At 39.2% G+C, this 18,950-nt stretch overlaps 1 non-coding gene across 1 annotated transcript; it reads left to right on the forward strand.

Annotated features, from left to right (window-relative positions):
• The first annotated feature begins 6,294 nt into the window (after positions 1-6,294).
• Positions 6,295-6,402, forward strand: LOC130937765 (small nucleolar RNA R71). Its single transcript, XR_009068966.1, has one exon. It is a non-coding gene; the product is annotated as a small nucleolar RNA R71 (small nucleolar RNA).
• Positions 6,403-18,950: the final 12,548 nt, after the last annotated feature.

Below are 18,950 nucleotides of genomic sequence, written 5' to 3' on the forward strand. Positions count from 1 at the left end.
ATCGCTTCCACATCGTTTATCGTCTTCCTTCCCAAGATGATGTTATAGGCGGTGGAATCTTGGAGGATCACGAACTCGGCCATCGTCGACCTTCGACCTTGAGTTTGTCCCACCAAGATCGGTAGGGATATTACTCCGTCAGGTTTAATGAAGTGGTTGCCCAATCCAATGACCCCGTGTTGGTGGGTCATCAGATCGGCGTCCCTTAGCCCCAGTGCGTCAAATACGTTGCGGAACATGATGTTTGAATCAGCCCCTGTGTCGACAAGGATGTGTTTGACGAGGCCGGTTCCCACTCTGGCCGTAATGACCATGGGAGGGTTTTCCGGGGCGTCGTCGAACCATTTGTCTTCTGGGCCGAAAGAAATAGACGGAGACTTCTTAGAGTTTCGCACCAACGAGGAGGAGACCGCCAAGACCTTAGCATCTTTCTTGTGCGCCGATCGGGATCTTGGCGCGGTGTTTTTGGCTGTTACCACGTTTACCACAGTGAGGCCGTGGTCTCTATCTTCTGGCTCTTGTCGCCGCTTTGCCAAACGGGTTTTGGCTTCTTCATCATGGTCGCGATAGCGTCTCCTCGGCTCTCTGATAAGATGAGAGAATGCTGCTAGCTTGCTGGTGCATGAAATTGTGATCAATACTTTTCACAGCTCAAGAACAATCCCCGGTAATGGCTCCAAAGACTTGGTGCACAATACCATGGCATAAACACAACTTCGCACAACTAACCAGCAAGTGCACTGGGTCGTCCAAGTAATAAACCTTACGCGAGTAAGGGTCGATCCCACGGAGATTGTTGGTATGAAGCAAGCTATGGTCACCTTGTAGATCTCAGTCAGGCAGACTCAAATGGGTATAGTGATAAACGAATAAAGCATAAAGATAAAGATAGAGATACTTATGTATATCATTGGTGAGAGCTTCAGATAAGTGTATGAAGATGCCTTCCCTTCCGTCTCTCTGCTTTCCTACAGTCTTCATCCAATCCTTCTTACTCCTTTCCATGGCAAGTTCATGTAGGGTTTCACCGTTGTCAGTGGCTACCTCCCATCCTCTCAGTGAAAATGTTCCCATGCTCTGTCACAGCATATGGCTAATCAGCTGTCGGTTCTCGGTCAGGCCGGAATAAAATCCATCGATTCTTTTGCGTCTGTCACTAACGCCTCGCCTGCTAGGAGTTTGAAGCACGTCACAGTCATTCAATCATTGAATCCTACTCAGAATACCACAGACAAGGTTTAGACCTTCCGGATTCTCTTGAATGCTGCCATCAGTTCTCGCCTATACCACGAAGACTCTGATCTCACGGAATGGCTGGCTCGTTTGTCAGGCGAGCACTCGGTTGTCAGGCGATCAACCATGCATCGTGTATCAGGAATCCAAGAGATATTCACTAAGCCTCGTATGCTTGTAGAACAAGAGTGGTTGTCAGTCACTTTGTTCATAAGTGAGAATGATGATGAGTGTCACGGATCATCACATTCATCAAGTTGAAGAACAGGTGATATCTTGGAACAAGAACAAGTGGAATTGAATAGAAGAACAATAGTAATTGCATTAATACTCGAGGTACAGCAGAGCTCCACACCTTAATCTATGGTGTGTAGAAACTCCACCGTTGAAAATACATAAGAACAAGGTCTAGGCATGGCCGTGAGGCCAGCCCCCAAATGATCTAAGAACTAGATGTCCAAAGATGATCTAGAGATCTAAAGTGATCAAAAGATGAAAATACAATAGTAAAAGGTCCTATATATAGAAAACTAGTAGCCTAGGGTGTACAGAGATGAGTAAATGTCATAAAAATCCACTTCCGGGCCCACTTGGTGTGTGCTTGGGCTGAGCAATGAAGCATTTTCGTGTAGAGACTCTTCTTGGAGTTAAACGCCAGCTTTTATGCCAGTTTGGGCGTTTAACTCCCATTTAGGTGCCAGTTCCGGCGTTTAACGCTGGGATTTCTGAGGGTGACTTTGAACGCCGGTTTGGGCCATCAAATCTTAGGCAAAGTATGAACTATCATATATTGCTGGAAAGCCCAGGATGTCTAATTTCCAACGCCATTGAGAGCGCGCCAATTGGGCTTCTGTAGCTCCAGAAAATCCACTTTGAGTGCAGGGAGGTCAGAATCCAACAGCATCTGCAGTCCTTTTCAGTCTCTGGATCAGATTTTTGCTCAGGTCCCTCAATTTCAGCCAGAAAATACCTGAAATCACAGAAAAACACACAAACTCATAGTAAAGTCCAGAAAAGTGAATTTTAACTAAAAACTAATAAAAATATACTAAAAACTAACTAGATCATACTAAAAACATACTAAAAACAATGCCAAAAAGCGTATAAATTATCCGCTCATCACAACACCAAACTTAAATTGTTGCTTGTCCTCAAGCAACTGAAAATCAAATAAGATAAAAAGAAGAGAATATACTATAGACTCCAAATTATCAATGAAACTTAGCTCCAAATTAGATGAGCGGGACTAGTAGCTTTTTGCCTCCGAACAGTTTTGGCATCTCACTCTATCTTTTGAAATTCAGAATGATTGGCTTCTTTAGGAACTCAGAATCCAGATAGTGTTATTGATTCTCCTAGTTAAGTATGATGATTCTTGAACACAGCTACTTATTGAGTCTTGGCCGTGGCCCAAAGCACTCTGTCATTCAGTATTACCACCGGATACATACATGCCACAGACACATAATTGGGTGAACCTTTTCAGATTGTGACTCAGCTTTGCTAGAGTCCCCAATTAGAGGTGTCCAGGGTTCTTAAGCACACTCTTTTTGCCTTGGATCACAACTTTATTTCTTTCTTTTTCTTTTCTTTTTCTTTCTCCCCTTTTTTTTCTTTTTCGTTTTTCTCTTTCTCTTCTTTTTTTTTTTGTATTCACTGCTTTTTCTTGCTTCAAGAATCATTTTTATGATTTTTCAGATCCTCAGTAACATGTCTCCTTTTTCATCATTCTTTCAAGAGCCAACAATTTTTAACATTCATGAACAACAAATTCAAAAGACATATGCACTGTTCAAGCATACATTCAGAGAACAAAAGTGTTGCCACCACATCAAACTAATTAAGCTAGTTTTAAAGATGAATTTGAAATCCTGTACTTCTTGTTCTTTTGTAATAAAAACAGTTTTCATTTAAGAAAGGTGATGGATTCATATTCATAGCTTTAAGGCATAGACACTAAGACACTAATGATCATAAGACACAAACATAGACAAACATAAGCATGAAAATTTCGAAAAACAGAAAAACAAAGAACAAGGAAATTAAAGAACGGGTCCACCTTAGTGATAGCGGCTTGTTCTTCCTCTTGAAGATCCTATGGAGTGCTTGAGCTCCTCAATGTCTCTTCCTTGTCTTTGTTGCTCCTCTCTCATGATTCTTTGATCTTCTCTAATTTCATGGAGGAGAATGGAGTGTTCTTGGTGCTCCACCCTTAGTTGTCCCATGTTGGAACTCAATTCTCCTAGGGAGGTGTTGATTTGCTCCCAATAGTTTTGTGGAGGAAAGTGCATCCCTTGAGGCATCTTAGGGACTTCATGAGGAGGAGGATCTCTTGTTTGCTCCATCCTTTTCTTAGTGATGAGCTTGAGGTCATGCCTTCTCAGTTAAACCGGCTTCCCTCTTGAATTTCTCTTCCATTGGGCGTCCTCTTCACAGATATCTATGAGGACTTGGTCCAACCTTTTGATCAAAGTTGACCCTTCTTCATGGCCACAACTTCATAGAAGTGGTCTTTGATGCACCCTTGAGATGAATCTCTCCATCTCTCATGACTCGGAGGTAGAAGCTTTTGCCTTCCCTTTCCTCTTTCTAGAGGTTTCTCCGGCCTTGGATGCCATAAATGGTTATGGAAAAACAAAAAGCAATGCTTTTACCACACCAAACTTAAAAGGTTTGCTCGTCCTCGAGCAAAAGAAGAAAGAAGAGAGTAGAAGAAGAAGAAATGGAGGAGATGGAGGTGGCTTATGGTTCGGCCAAAAGGGGGGAAGAAGTGGTTTGATTATGAATGGTGAGGTAGGTGAAGAGAGGGGTAGGGTTCGGTCATGTAAGGGTGGGTTTGGGAGGGAAAGTGGTTTGAAGTGATTGGTGAATGGGTGAAGAAGAAGAGAGAGGGTGGTGGGGTAGGTGGGGATCCTGTGGGGTCCACAGATCCTGAGGTGTCAAGGAAAAGTCATCCCTGCACCAAGTGGCATTCAAAATCACGTTTTGAGCCATTTCTGGCGTTAAACGCCGGGCTGGTGCCCCTTTCTGGCGTTTAACGCCAGGTTCTTGCCCTTTTCTGGCGTTTAACGCCAGTCTGGTGCCCCTTTCTGGCGTTAAACGCCCAGAATGGTGCCAGACTGGGCGTTAAACGCCCAACTGCTAGCCTTACTGGCGTTTAAACGCCAGTAGGTTCTTCCTCCAGGGTGTGCTGTTTTTCTTCCTGTTTTTCATTCTGTTTTTGCCTTTTCAATTGATTTTGTGACTTCTTATGATCATCAACCTACAAAAAAAACATAAAATAACAAAAGAAAATAGATAAAATATAACATTGGGTTGCCTCCCAACAAGCGCTTCTTTAATGTCAGTAGCTTGACAGAAGGCTCTCATGGAGCCTCATATTTTCTCAGAGCAATGTTGGAACCTCCCAACACCAAACTTAGAGTTTGAATGTGGGGGTTCAACACCAAACTTAGAGTTTGGTTGTGGCCTCCCAACACCAAACTTAGAGTTTGACTGTGGGGGCTCTGTTTGACTCTGATTTGAGAGAAGCTCTTCATGCTTCTTCTCCATGGTGACAGAGGGATATCCTTGAGCCTTAAACACAAAGGATTCTTCATTCACTTGAATGATCAGTTCACCTCCATCAGCATCAATCACAGCCTTTGCTGTGGCTAGGAAGGGTCTGCCAAGGATGATGGATTCATCCATGCACTTCCCAGTCTCTAGGATTATGAAATCAGTAGGGATGTAATGGTCTTCAATCTTCACCAAGACATCCTCTACAAGTCCATAAGCTTGTTTTCTTGAGTTGTCTGCCATCTCTAGTGAGATTTTTGCAGCTTGTACCTCAAAGATCCCTAGCTTCTCCATTACAGAGAGAGGCATGAGGTTTACACTTGACCCTAAGTCACACAGAGCCTTCTTGAAGGTCATGGTGTCTATGGTACAAGGTACTGAAAACTTCCCAGGATCTTGTCTCTTTTGAGGTAATTTCTGCCTAGACAAGTCATCTAGTTCTTTGGTGAGCAAAGGAGGTTCATCCTCCCAAGTCTCATTTCCAAATAACTTGTCATTTAGCTTCATGATTGCTCCAAGGTATTTAGCAACTTGCTCTTCAGTGACATACTCATCCTCTTCAGAGGAAGAATACTCATCAGAGCTCATAAAAGGCAGAAGTAAGTCTAATGGAATCTCTATGGTCTCATTTTGAGACTCAGATTCCCATGGTTCCTCATTAGGGAACTCATTGGAGGTTAGTGCACGCCCATTGAGGTCTTCCTCAGTGGCGTTCACTTCCTCTCCCTCCTCTCCAAATTCGGCGATGTTGATGGCCTTGCACTCTCCTTTTGGATTTTCTTCTGTATTACTTGGGAGAGTACTAGGAGGGAGTTCAGTAACTTTCTTGCTCAGCTGTCCCACTTGTGCCTCCAAATTCCTAATGGAGGACCTTGTTTCAGTCATGAAACTTTGAGTGGTTTTGATTAGATCAGAGACCATGGTTGCTAAGTCAGAGGGGTTCTGCTTAGAATTCTCTGTCTGTTGCTGAGAAGATGATGGAAAAGGCTTGCCATTGCTAAACCTGTTTCTTCCACCATTATTGTTGAAACCTTGTTGAGGTCTCTCTTGATTCTTCCATGAGAAATTTGGGTGATTTCTCCATGAAGAATTATAGGTGTTTCCATAGGGTTCTCCTAGGTAATTCACCTCTTCCATTGAAGGGTTCTCAGGATCATAAGCTTCTTCTTCAGAGGAAGCCTCCTTAGTGCTGCTTGGTGCATTTTGCATTCCAGACAGACTTTGAGAAATCAAATTGACTTGTTGAGTCAATATCTTATTCTGAGCCAAAATGGCATTCAGAGCATCAATCTCAAGAACTCCTTTCTTCTGACTTGTCCCATTGTTCAAAGGATTCCTTTCAGAAGTGTACATGAATTGGTTATTTGCAACCATTTCAATGAGTTCTTGAGCCTCTGTAGGCGTCTTCTTCAGATGAAGATATCCTCCAGCAGAGCTATCCAAAGACATCTTGGATAGTTCAGAGAGACCATCATAGAAAATACCTATGATGCTCCATTCAGAAAGCATGTCAGAGGGACATTTTCTGATCAATTGTTTGTATCTTTCCCAAGCTTCATAGAGGGATTCTCCATCCTTCTGTCTGAAGGTTTGGACTTCCACTCTAAGCTTACTCAATTTTTGAGGTGGAAAGAACTTTGCCAAGAAGGCATTGACTAGCTTTTCCCAAGAGTCCAGGCTTTCTTTAGGTTGAGAGTCCAACCATATTCTAGCTCTGTCTCTTACAGCAAAAGGGAATAGCATCAGTCTGTAGACCTCAGGGTCTACCCCATTAGTCTTGACAGTGTCACAGATTTGCAAGAATTCAGCTAAGAACTGATGAGGATCTTCCAATGGAAGTCCATGGAACTTGCAATTCTGTTGCATTAGAGAAACTAATTGAGGCTTAAGCTCAAAGTTGTTTGCTCCAATGGCAGGGATAGAGATGCTTCTCCCATAGAAGTCGGGAGTAGGTGCAGTAAAGTCACCCAGCACCTTCCTTGCATTGTTTGCATTGTTGTTGTTTTCGGCTGCCATGTCTTCTTCTTCTTTGAAGAATTCGGTTAGGTCCTCTACAGAGAGTTGTGCCTTAGTTTCTCTTAGCTTTCGCTTCAAGGTCCTTTCAGGTTCAGGGTCAGCTTCAACAAGAATGCCTTTATCTTTGTTCCTGCTCATATGAAAGAGAAGAGAACAAGAAAATATGGAATCCTCTATGTCACAGTATAGAGATTCCTTAAGGTGTCAGAGGAAAAGAAAAGTAGAAGACAGAAGTAGAAAATTCGAACTTATCAAAGAAGATGAAGTTCGAATTTTGCATTAAGGAATAGAGTTAGTTCATAAATAGAAGGATGTGAGAAGAAGGGAAGTAATTTTCGAAAATTAAGTTAAAAAGATTTTAAAAACATTTTGAAAAACTTTAATTTGATTTTCGAAAACAAGAGTGAGAAAGAGATCAAGTAATTTTTTTGAAAAAGATTTTGAAATTAGAAATCAAAAAGATTTGATTGAAAACTAGTTTTGAAAAAGATGTGATTAAAAAGATATGATAAAAAAATTATGCTTTTAAAAAGATATGATTTGAAAACAATTTTAAAAAGATTTGATTTTAAAAATTAATGACTTGCCTAACAAGAAAAGATATGATTCAAACATTAAACCTTTCTCAACAGAAAAGGCAACATACTTAAAATGTTCAATCAAATCATTAATTGTTAGTAAGTATCTTTAAAAAAAGAAAGAAATTGATTTTGAAAACATTTGATTGAAAAGATATGATTTGAAAAAGATTTGATTTTGAAAAACTTTGAAAACTTGAAAAAAATTGATTTTGAAAACAAAATCTTCCCCCTTGTGCCATCCTGGCGTTAAACGCCCAGAATGGTGCACATTCTGGCGTTTAACGCCCAAAACTATACCCTTTTGGGCGTTAAACGCCCAACCAGGTACCCTGGCTAGCGTTTAAACGCCAGTCTGTCTTCTTCACTGGGCATTTTTGAATGCCCAGCTTTTTCTGTATGATTCCTCTGCAGTATATTCTGAATCTTCAATTCTCTGTATTATTGACTTGAAAAGACACAAATTAAAAATATTTTTGGATTTTTAATAATGAGGAATAATCAAAATGCAACTAAAATCAAATAACAATGCATGCAAGACACCAAACTTAGCAGTTTGTATACTACTGACACTAACAAAATGAGAATGCATATGAGAGATAACAAAACACTCAAGTCAATAGAATTCAAAGATCAAAACAAGGAAATCATCAAGAACAACTTGAAGATTAATGAAGACACATGCATAAATTCGAAAAATGCAAGAAGAACAGAAACATGCAATTGACACCAAACTTAAAATGAGACACTAGACTTAAACAAGAAATATTTTTTTGTTTTTATGATTTTGTAATTTTTTTGGATTTTTCGAAAATTAAGTGGAAGAAGAAAATAAAGGTATCAAAATTCTTAATGAGAATTCCAGGAATCATGCAATGTTAGTCTAAAGCTTTAGTCTAAAGGAATTAGACAAAGCTAGCTAAGCTTCAGCAGGACATTGCATTCAAGAGCTAAATTGATGATGATCAATCAGCTTTGGTGATGATAAGAACATCACCTTGAAACACTAGAATTCATTCTTAAGAACTTTGAAGAAAAATAATACCTAATCTAAGCAACAAGATGAACCGTCAGTTGTCCATACTCGAACAATCCCCGGCAACGGCGCCAAAAACTTGGTGCACGAAATTGTGATCAATACTTTTCACAGCTCAAGAACAATCCCCGGTAATGGCTCCAAAGACTTGGTGCACAATACCATGGCATAAACACAACTTCGCACAACTAACCAGCAAGTGCACTGGGTCGTCCAAGTAATAAACCTTACGCGAGTAAGGGTCGATCCCACGGAGATTGTTGGTATGAAGCAAGCTATGGTCACCTTGTAGATCTCAGTCAGGCAGACTCAAATGGGTATAGAGATAAACGAATAAAGCATAAAGATAAAGATAGAGATACTTATGTATATCATTGGTGAGAGCTTCAGATAAGTGTATGAAGATGCCTTCCCTTCCGTCTCTCTGCTTTCCTACAGTCTTCATCCAATCCTTCTTACTCCTTTCCATGGCAAGCTCATGTAGGGTTTCACCGTTGTCAGTGGCTACCTCCCATCCTCTCAGTGAAAATGTTCCCATGCTCTGTCACAGCATATGGCTAATCAGCTGTCGGTTCTTGGTCAGGCCGGAATAAAATCCATCGATTCTTTTGCGTCTGTCACTAACGCCCCGCCTGCTAGGAGTTTGAAGCACGTCACAGTCATTCAATCATTGAATCCTACTCAGAATACCACAGACAAGGTTTAGACCTTCCGGATTCTCTTGAATGCTGCCATCAGTTCTCGCCTATACCACGAAGACTCTGATCTCACGGAATGGCTGGCTCGTTTGTCAGGCGAGCACTCGGTTGTCAGGCGATCAACCATGCATCGTGTATCAGGAATCCAAGAGATATTCACTAAGCCTCGTATGCTTGTAGAACAAGAGTGGTTGTCAGTCACTTTGTTCATAAGTGAGAATGATGATGAGTGTCACGGATCATCACATTCATCAAGTTGAAGAACAGGTGATATCTTGGAACAAGAACAAGTGGAATTGAATAGAAGAACAATAGTAATTGCATTAATACTCGAGGTACAGCAGAGCTCCACACCTTAATCTATGGTGTGTAGAAACTCCACCGTTGAAAATAAATAAGAACAAGGTCTAGGCATGGCCGTGAGGCCAGCCCCCAAATGATCTAAGAACTAGATGTCCAAAGATGATCTAGAGATCTAAAGTGATCAAAAGATGAAAATACAATAGTAAAAGTTCCTATATATAGAAAACTAGTAGCCTAGGGTGTACAGAGATGAGTAAATGTCATAAAAATCCACTTCCGGGCCCACTTGGTGTGTACTTGGGCTGAGCAATGAAGCATTTTCGTGTAGAGACTCTTCTTGGAGTTAAACGCCAGCTTTTATGCCAGTTTGGGCGTTTAACTCCCATTTAGGTGCCAGTTCCGGCGTTTAACGCTGGGATTTCTGAGGGTGACTTTGAACACCGGTTTGGGCCATCAAATCTTAGGCAAAGTATGAACTATCATATATTGCTGGAAAGCCCAGGATGTCTAATTTCCAACGCCATTGAGAGCGCGCCAATTGGGCTTCTGTAGCTCCAGAAAATCCACTTCGAGTGCAGGGAGGTCAGAATCCAACAGCATCTGCAGTCCTTTTCAGTCTCTGGATCAGATTTTTGCTCAGGTCCCTCAATTTCAGCCAGAAAATACCTGAAATCACAGAAAAACACACAAACTCATAGTAAAGTCCAGAAAAGTGAATTTTAACTAAAAACTAATAAAAATATACTAAAAACTAACTAGATCATACTAAAAACATACTAAAAACAATGCCAAAAAGCGTATAAATTATCCGCTCATCACTTGCCTTCCCTTATCACTTGTTCTAGTGCATCCTTCAGGTCAAAGCAGTCCTGTGTTTGGTGACTGTAACCCTTGTGGTAGTCGCAATAGAAGTTCTTGTTTCCTCCCGTACGGTCCTTGAGTGGTCGGGGCTTCGGCAGGATCCCCTTCTCGGCTATTTGTTGATAAACTTCCATGATGGGAAGAGTGAGCGGGGTGTAGTTGGCGAATTTCCCGACCCGGGGGAACGACCTGGGAGCCTTGCTTGGCGCCTCCTCCCTGGTTTGTTCCTTCAGTCTTTCTCCGTTACCGGGTTGCCGAGATTGGCTGTAGCCGGACTGCCGTTTATTGGCACCCACGACTCGGCTGACTTCCTCGTCGTTTATATACTCTTTGGCTACCGTCTGGATCTCGTGCATCGTCCAAACTGGTTTCGTGGTAAGGTGTTTTCGAAAGTTTTTGTTGAGGAGGCCGTTCGTCAGACAAAGGCTGGCCACCGAATCGGTTAGGCCGTCGATTTCCAAGCACTCGTCGTTGAACCGATCCAGGTATTTTCTGGTCGACTCTCCCTGTCTCTGGGTTACCCCCAGAAGGTTGATCGGGTGCTTTGCCTTTGCTATTCGTGTTGTAAATTGGGCCAGGAATGCACGACTGATGTCCGAGAACCCGTGGATGGAACCCTGCGGTAGGCCGTTGAACCATCTGATCGCGGGTCCCGCTAGGGTTACCGGGAAAGCTCGGCACCTCACCTCGTCCCCTACTCCCTCTAGATTCATCCTCACTTCGAAGGCCGTGAGGTGTTCTAGGGGATCCTGAGTTCCATCATACCTCATGTTCGTTGGTTTGTCGAAATGCTTCGGCAACCGGACTTCTAGAATGGATCGGTGGAATGGGGTGGCGCCCATTATCACGGGTTGTCGTGTTTTCCCAGACCTCCCTTCCTCGTCTTCGCGATCTCGTGCTGTGCGGCGGGCTTCCCTACCTCGGGAGTAGATGATCGTGTCATGTCGTCTTCTTGGGATCGGGGACTCTTCTCGCGTGCTTTCCGCTTCCGTTCGGGATGCGGAGGCACGTCGTAGATGGCTTCGGTGGGAGTCCCTCTCTTGGGTTTCAGGGGATGGGGTGTAACTGGGATCGGTGGTTCGCCCGTCGCGCTCCTGGTCGGCCAGTTGTCGTTCCAGGTTCTGGACCCTATGGCGTAGCTCTTGCATTATTATGGCGCTGTCGCCGCCCGTTCCTCCAAAAGGTCGCGTCCTTGTGTGTTGTTCAGTGTGTTGTCGGGGGGACCTTCGTCGTCCTCTTAGTGAGGCGACAGAGGCCGCCCCTTCCGCTCCGGCTCCTCGGCCTTGGTCTCTGGGACCCGGCACAACATCCATTAAGGCGTTCTCCATAGACGGCGCCAATGTTCGGTAGTCGGTTGCCGGACAGGTCGGTTGGTGATTGGAGGGGGTGAGAACGCCTCGATTGCGGTCGTACTGGGTTCGGATTTACAGTGTGGACGATCTCCCGTTGTGAAGGAAAAAAGGGGGGTGCCACCTGCAAAGACACTCCGACGCCCTAGTCAGATAGTATGCAGGCGGGGGAAATGGGTGGAAAGGTGACGTACCTCGGGGGAAGAGCCAGTCTTCCCCTTATATACATGTCAGTAGTGGGCCCCTCATGGGGACAGGCCCATATTCTCAAGGACGCTGTCCTATAGCTACGTGTGAGCCGTACGGGACGCGTGTCCGGGTCGGTTGAAGGGTGCGTAACCGGGCCGGGTGGAGCTCGGGCCGGGTTGACCCGCGGGCCTGGGCCAGGCCGTAACATATTTCAAATTCCTGTATTTAAAGGAAGGAATGATGCTGAAGCTTATTTTGAGTGGGAGAGGAATATAGAGTCAATTTTTGCATATTGCATCATTTCAAAGAAAAAGAAGGTTTGACTGGTAGAAGCCAAAATTTTTTACAATGCTTGTATTTGGTGGAATGAGTTAGAAAGATTTAGAAGGTGCGGAAAAAGACCAATTTACAACTGGAAGAAGATAAAGAAAATCATGAGAAACCGGTTTATGTCATCATCATACCACAACGAATGTTTTAAAAAAATTTGTAAGTTGAAACAAGGTTCACAATAAATGAAGGAGTATCAGAAGGAGTTTTTACATTTATGGACAAGGCTAATTAAAAGGAGTCCTGAGAATCTTATGGCACAATTTTTTATTGGATTAAAGAAAGAAATTACAGATAAGGTCGAATTTCACTATTATGTAACAATGGAGGATTTAGTCTTTTTGGCCATTGAAGTGGAGAAGCAGCATCAATATATGGTAGCTTGATTTTCTTTGAACTCCAATTCTATATGGGATTCTAAAGGAGCAAAGTTTGAAAATAAGACAAAATTCAAAGTTCCAAATTTCAAGAAGAATCTTATAGATCGATATAAGAAGAAGAGCTCTTCTAAGTCTATCTTTAATTCTTCTTCAAAGCCAGTGATGAAAGAAATTGTTAAGTATGTTGTAGATGGAGATGTGTACTTAGAGAAACCAAATGTGTAGAATTTTCAAATGGGTCATTAGGATGAGAGCAATTTGAAAAACAAAAGAAAAAGAAAAAGAATTTGAGAGAACAAGAAACTGAGAAAGAGAGTGAAAGTTTGAGTTAAAAAAATCAATATTTGAGTGGAAGCGATAGTTTTGAAAGAAAAGAAGAGAATAGTAAGAGAGAGAAATCAATGAAAGAAAAAGAAGTTGAGAGCAATGAACACACTGATCTAAAAAGTTCTAGTTTAGGTAAGAGTGCATTAGTGTCATTGAATTTCAAAGAGCCTTTACTTTCTCATATATCAAACCATGAATTGACTATTATTTTTATGAAAAATTTTCAAGGTTTTGTATATTTATTGATAAATTATGAAGACCTTAATATAAATGAAAAAAAGAAAGACAACTAATTTCAAATTTTGGTGAGCAGTTACGTGAAATATGTCTTAAGTATTCAACATACAGCAAGATATTATATGTTTTGCATTCGATAGTTTAAGGAATCTTGAATGAAAGACATGCAAAGTGGACTAAGTTGCTGCATTATTTTTCATATATAGTAACACAAGGTAATGAGAATATGATTGCTAATGAGTTGTTTATAAAATATAATTTAATCACAACTCTTACTCCTAAGTTATTAGTATTTGATTATATAAAAATATTTTATGCAACTAAATCTGATTTTTATTGTATATCTATTGCTGGTGAGAATATTAGTTTCAAATGCTATAATAGAATAAAAGAAAATCTCGAAATATATTATCTATATAATTTTCTTAGCTTCATAGACACAGGAGTGTTGATAGAATTTATTTTGATTTTATTGCATGAAAAAAAGTTGAATCTCAAGCTTTCTTGAATATGTTATGCATTTCTTTACTTATTCTTACTCATACATGGATTGATATTTCTATGAATTTTTTGCTAGGTTTGTCTAAAGTTAGAAAACGTAAATATATCATTATTTTTTTGTGGATAGATTTAATGTGACGATATTTTTAATTGCAAGTCCAAATATAATAGATTTTACATACATTATTGAGTTGTTTTTTAAAGATTTGGTTTATATACTAACTTATGCTAGTTGTGGGAATGATCAAATATTGCATGTTAAGAGTGTTATTTCTTATAACTTTGATATTTATAACTTTGTTGGTTGTTATTCATGTGAATCTCCGAATATTTTTAAGTCTTTGATTATTTTGGAATTATTATTTTTGCCTTTAAGTAATGATGTTATTTTAGATGGTGAAAATAAAATTGAAAAGATTGAATTTGCACACATGAGGGACATAGCCACAATTTAGTGGGTAAAGAAGAGTCATCAAACCATAGTATTCAAACCCAAAAATTGGGTTTAGATTCATTGGAGGAAAGAAGAGCTTCTTATTCAGAGAAAAATAACACTTGTTGCTAGAGAAGATGGTCCATTCCAAGTATTGGGGATTATCAAGGACAATTTCGATAAGAATAATTTTTTTGGTAAGTCATTTAGTTTGATTTTGTTTAGTGTATCTAGTTTTTCTCTTTTTGACAAATATGCAGATTTGATGATGAATCTTTTTTAAGAAGTAGATAATGATACATACTCAAGAGGGTATTTTTGGTATTTTAGAGCTAAAGGGCAGGATGGTAATCTTGTCACGTTCAAAGATCTGAATACTAGAAGAATTATACCATGCCGATTTTGGACATCAAGGAGAAAAAGAATACGTCTCAAAAAAATAGTAGTGCGAAAATGATGGCAACTCATAAGGCTCATTGGGCTAAGTCAGGACAGAAAGAGGTCCAACAGTGTTTTTCAAGTCTAGTGGAAGACACAAATTTAATATTTATTTTCAAATTTTTTAGATATATGTTTAGTTTATTTTGTTGTTATGGTTTATTAGAAGATTTGATTTAGTTCTGATTTACTTAGTATATTTTTAAAAATTTTAAATTTAAATTAAGTTATTTTATCTTTAAGAGATTTAAATTAAGTTATCTTATCTTATCTTGTAAACTAATTTGTTAAGGGTATATTTAAACATTTTTTGTGAGACAATTTACATAACTTTTGATGCACATTTTTTTTATGTGTGATCAAGTGAGGTGAGTGATTTGCTTTACTTGTTGCATGAAGAAATTTGAAGGATCCAATCTATAGTAATTCTTTAGTGTTAGTTGTTTTAATTTTCATCCCTCTGATCTAGGTTGTCAAGGACAGGTTCTTTGAATATCTAGTAGAAAAAATCCTTCCGATGACGTAGGTTACTAAGAACAGATTTTTTAGAGGTGTAGTAGAAAAACTATTATCTATTTTTTTGAATTTTTGCTATGTGTCTTTTCTTATTCCTTCCAATTTTGTCTGTGTCTTTGTTTTTCCTTTTAATTCATTTGTATCTTTTCTTATTCTTTCAATTTCGTTCATATATTCTTATCAAGGACACTTATTAGCAAATTAAAACCTTTAATAATGACTACACCTATTCTAGATAGAATAAAAATAGGCCTGCTAGCCATGGAGTCATATAAGAGAACATATAATCATCACATTAATTTCATACCTGGCCAACCATTATGGGAGCAACCAGAGGAATGTAACAAGCCTCATGCACAAAAAATTAAAAAGAAACTAGAAAAACTCAAGATAAAGAGAAAGATGGATGCGAATAAAAAGTGTAAAGGAAGATCTAAAAAGCCTAAATCCGATCCCAAAATTGACAATAGTAATATTCATCTGAAGAGGAAACTAAGAACATTTACATGTAGTTTTTGTGATGAAAAAAGACACACAAGGAGAGGCTACAAGAAAAAAAGATGGTTGATGCTCTTGCAATTACTGCCGCTGCTGTTACTGCTACTGCTAAGAACAAGAAAAATGAAGGAGGTGCTCCTGCATCTAAGCAGCCAGTTGAGTAGGCTCAACATAATGGTGATCTGGAGACAATAATTAGGTTGTGCAACCTTCTATAAATGCTCCAACTAGTTTTAATGCACAACCTGTGGAGATAGATTTATGTCAGCCTACTACTGCCTCTGAACCAGAAGATTCTTAGCAGTTTTATAAATATTTGCGTAAACAAATTTATTTTATTCACGTGAATGGCAATTGATGTCTAATGATCATAAGTCCTCCAAAGTTGTCTCCAAGAAGAAGATCTTTTTCACCATCAACCTCTGGCCTAGTCAATCCCATGCAGGGTGCTAATTCAGAGACAGCATCAAGACTTGCCAATTACATGGAGTTCGTTGCAACTCTAGGATTTAAGGCTCCAAAAAAGAAGAAATGAAGAATTTGAAGACTTTAATGTAATGTGTATAGGAATTTTTGTTTTGTTATAAACTTTATGCCTTGGGTTATGTTTTGTTGTGAAACTCTTTGATTGTAGTTACTTCTTTAGCACACCACTGCTAAAACAATACTCTAAGCTTGATTGAGTGATTTGAATTGAACCATGACATTTATATTAATACTAACATGCTTTATGCTTTGAATTACTTATGTTGCCTTTTTTAGCATACTTTTCTTTTTAGAGAATGAACAAACTATATTAAATTCATGATTAAATAGGTTTTCATTACATCAATAAATACTATTCAACATATTTTTATTCCATAACCAGAATTTTTATATTTTTACTCATCATTCATTCAATTAATACATTAGCCACCAACTATTTTCACTCAAAACTTACAATACAGAAATACCATCAATACTATCATACAAAAACAACTACCACTAATAACTGGACAACTAATTTTTGACTCTTAACATCTTCCTTCAATCTCCCAAGCCTCCAATCAATGTTTATCTTCACTTAAGGATTGTCTTTAATAAATTATGGTTTTTCAACTGGTTTATCATGTTTAGTTTTTGTCCACACAAAAAGTCCACACAAACTCTTTCCAATTGTCTGTGATAAACCAAACATATAACAAACTCACTCAAGTCTTAGGGAAGAACAGTGACAAGAAGAAGATTGACAACCAAAAAATATTTGTTTGGATTTGAATCTGTTCCAAACCACTTGAGAACTGGACAATAGCCACAATCACACCATTTTGGCACCTGCGAGTTTTTGCTCCTATTTTGCGTTCTTGTCCAGTACCCATTAGATGGTGAGCAAATAGAGCTTCTAGCTATAGTGCTACTACCACCCATAATTCATATAAAGAAGAAAAAAGTCACTTTCTGAAGATTTGAAAAGTTAGGCTGAAATATAGAGGGAGGACCAAATTGGGTCCAAATTGAAATGTTGTCAGCTAAGCTAATTGTTACACCATCCAGCATGGCAAAGTGATGCCACGTCAGTGCTACGGCAGCTGGCTCATTACCAAAAAAATGTTCAAGGACCATTATGGTGTCCCAAGCTGAATTTGGAGGACTACAATGGTGCAATTGGAATCTTGACGACCACATTGGGCAATCGCATGAATCTGAGGGACTGCTACAGAGATTTACTCCTCTAAACTGCCTCTCTCTCAATTATAATTAGGGCACACATTCTCAGCCCTTTCTCAATTTCACCGTGATCTAAACACCCATTGTCACCAGCCTCTCTATATTGCATTGCTTTTCTAGACTTTTTTTTCTTCTCCATGCCATTGCAAACCTTAGTGACGAAGCTTTGTGATGCCTTCAGTAATTAAACCTCACAAGTCTCTCTTTTTCACACACCCAAACCTTCCTTCCTTTCTTTTTCCATCCCAATAAGGATTCTCTTTGCCACTTAAACACTCATGGTTGATCTACTCTCTTCTACTATTCTTTACCTCTCCCAATCGCTGTTTTTTTGTTGTTGTTGATATAGTCACTGATTTAGTCCTTTGTTGTCACCTCTCTTTTCTCTCTCCATTGATCTGCTTCTTTGCTGTTGATGTTGTTAAGTTGTTATTGTCAGTGGTGTTTTCTGCTCCCTAGTCTCTCATCAAAATTTTTTTGTTGTTATAGATCCAATCATTGCTTTGTTCTTATTGCCATTGTTGGGGTTCTTTACTCTCTGGTCACTACCTATGTTCTCTATTACCGCATCTCCTTTCTCTCCATTATATGCCTCGTCACTGTTGTTGATATTAAGTTATTTTCGTTGCTGTGTCTATTCTCCAATCCCCTTTTCTATTGCCTTTATTCGATTTGTACTATGAAATCGAGGTTGAAGAGGTGAAGGGAAGATAGAGGAGGAAGGTGGTGGGAGTGATGTTAATGACAATTGTAGAGGCTCGATCTTAGTCCGATATACCCAGTTTAACTTGGCCTGAAGAAGTTGAAATTTCATTGGGTCTTGAGACAGATAAGGGTCTTAAAGGTATGCCCAATCAATATTTAGGATCAGGTCTAGATGGAGACAAACTCGGTGTTGTCCGGTCATGAATACCTGTAATTGATATTAATCTATTATTTTTATAAGTATTTGTATATGTTCTTAAAAATTTCATCAGTGTTCAATTAAGACTAAACTAGATATAATAAAATAATATATTTTTGTATAAGATAATATATAATAAAATAATATTTTTAAATTGGTTTTTCAATAACAAACTAAGTGATTTACCAATTTTACTAACTTTTTTGCAACCAATTGTTAGCTTGGATTGGACCGACTCGATGATTGCTTTATAGTATCTTGATTGAACTTGTTAGTTCATTCCGATTCTTAAAACAATGGAGTTTTGTAATTTATGTTCAAATTTCGGTATTCATAATTGATTGATTGCATACTTGCATATATCCTGATTAGATATTGACTAGTCTTTATTAATTTTTGGGATTTGTTTTTCAAAGTTGTTGTCTAAGATTAAAATTGTCTCTAGTAGTTTTTGTTTTCAAAATCGTCCCAAATGTTGCGATACATTTTTAAATGATTATTCTATTAAGAAATATTAAATTTTGGATGAATTTACCCTTACTAAAAAGAAGTACAAAATAAAAAATTCCATTCCACCCTAATTCCCACCTCCAACCCCTCATTTTTACCATAATTCTAACCCTATGTTGTTTCTTCCATTTCTTGCTGAATGTAGAAATAGCTTTTCAACAGCTCCTCCATCATCCTCCTCCCTTCTTCTCAGAAAAAATTAGCTTCTCAAAAACTCTTCCACCCTATTCTAAGTGTACTTCAGCTCGTAATTCAATTCTTCTTGCCATCATCAAAGGTGAAGGGATCTGAGAGGGTGCTGTCGGCATGGACCATGCAGGAGTATCGGTGAGGCTCAACGAAGACGAA

Source organism: Arachis stenosperma, chromosome 6 (genome assembly GCF_014773155.1).
Source record: "Arachis stenosperma cultivar V10309 chromosome 6, arast.V10309.gnm1.PFL2, whole genome shotgun sequence".
Lineage (NCBI taxonomy): Eukaryota > Viridiplantae > Streptophyta > Magnoliopsida > Fabales > Fabaceae > Arachis > Arachis stenosperma.